The sequence below is a fragment of the Elephantulus edwardii genome, unplaced genomic scaffold (genome assembly GCF_000299155.1).
Source record: "Elephantulus edwardii isolate Elephantulus edwardi_28Jun2011 unplaced genomic scaffold, EleEdw1.0 scaffold00016, whole genome shotgun sequence".
Lineage (NCBI taxonomy): Eukaryota > Metazoa > Chordata > Mammalia > Macroscelidea > Macroscelididae > Elephantulus > Elephantulus edwardii.
This window is the reverse complement of record NW_006399766.1, coordinates 195235-197194: the sequence shown is the minus strand read 5'-3', so window position 1 is coordinate 197194 and position 1960 is coordinate 195235.

Sequence of the window (1960 nt, the reverse complement as noted above, 5' to 3'; positions counted from 1 at the left end):
TGGAATTCCAAATTCTCTGTAGATGTTCATTGAAATGAAAAATAAACAAAGTAAATTAATTTAAAATTTTTTTTAAAAAATATCAGACAAGTATTATTTTAAAAAAACAAACAGAAATTAACAGCTCCTGGCATGATATTGAACACAAGTAAAGGTTGGACATCTGAGTATATATGTTACTAAAATACCAAAACTCCTGATTATGAACTGAGGTTACCAAATACATTGAGCTATAAATTAGGCTGAGTAAATAAGAAGGAAGCTTATAAACTGGGTCCAGAAAAAGAATCATGCAACAGACAAAAATCTTAATAGGCACAAAAGCATTAAATACTAGAAATGAAAGAGATCTTTGATAGACTATTAGTCTATTTTAAAAGGTTATGTGCAAAGTTCTTCAAGGTTTACAGAAATGAAGACAAAAAGATTCTGTGGTATCCCAGCCAATACCTGAATGGGATTATCCCATGGCCATCTTCTAGTGCTGTTTCCATGAAAGCTTCTGTCTGCACATAAAAGTAGAGAATGTGATTCAGAATCTGGAAAGTCATTTTACACACTAATTTCAAATAAGGGTGGTATTTACAGTTCACAGTATTATTCACCACAGTAAGAATATAGAAATAACCCAAATGTCCATCAACAAATGAATGGATTGAGACATTGTGATTCATTCACACAATGGACTACTATGCAGCACTCAGGAGCAAAGATTTTGTAAAATACTTGGAAAGAGACGTCATGCTTGGGAGGGTGGAGGGACAGCACAGGAGAGGAAGACCCTCGATGAGATGGATTGATTCCATGACTGGGGTAAAGGGGGTAAGTATGTCAGAGATAGTGAGATTAGCACAGGATGGGACAGACTTTAGGGTTGTTGTACATAGGGTCACTATGAGTCACAGGCGACTCAATGGCACATAACAACAACAACAACTATATAATATGTGAGAGGTTAGACAGCATTAAGCTGAGTGAACTAACTCAGTCTCCTAAGGACAAATACTGTATAAGACTATTATTATAAAATTAGAGGCTAATACAAATAAAATGTGAAAAAAAAGTCCAAAAGAGGAAGGGGAGAGAGCAGAGGTTTAAAGGAGGGTGGGAATTACAGGGTTGCAGAATATGGGGGATGAAAGGAAGGGATGAAGGAATTAGGATGGCTCAATGGGAAACCTGAAAAGACAGGTTGATAGTGGGAATAGATTAATGGTGATTAATTTTATGAAACACAGCGTATGGGAATGAACATATGAAACACAATGTGGATAAAGGAATGTGTGAAGCACAATATACATGAATGGAACACAATGTATGATAATTTTGTATGCAAACCAATACAAAACTTTTTTTAAAAGAACGCTAGGAAGAAAATTTCTACTTGTTATAAATGTTACAATTTATATTAAAAAAACATGGTAGAAAAAAAATAAAAACTCTTAACAAGGTCAATTGACGCAGACAGTAGCTTCAACAATAGACTCAAATACAATGATATTTGTGAGGATTTCTCAGGCCTACTCAATGTTTTGTTCTGTTGTACACAGGTCACTATAAATCAGAACCAAATTGATTGCACTAAACAATCTATCAAAATGAATGTATTTCAACCTCTACAGTATCTTTGTTTAGTAAATGTAGTTCTTTTTTGTGTGTTATATAAATGGCATGTAATAACAGTAAAGAAAGAATGGTGGTCTAAGATATTTCTTTATTTTTAAAGTTATTATATAAATTTTCCTTTATCAATACTTCATCATAATTAACTCACTCAAGTGCATAATAAATGTATGAAGTATTCCATTGATTTTACATATAAAAAGAAAACTTTGTCACCTTAAACAGCTTAATGTTGTTCAGTCCATTTTCCTATCTGAAGAAAAATCTGCACTGTGTTGTACAAGAAAGTCTCTTTATTTGTAAGAAATAGAGGCAGAAAATAAAAGGTGGGAGAGAT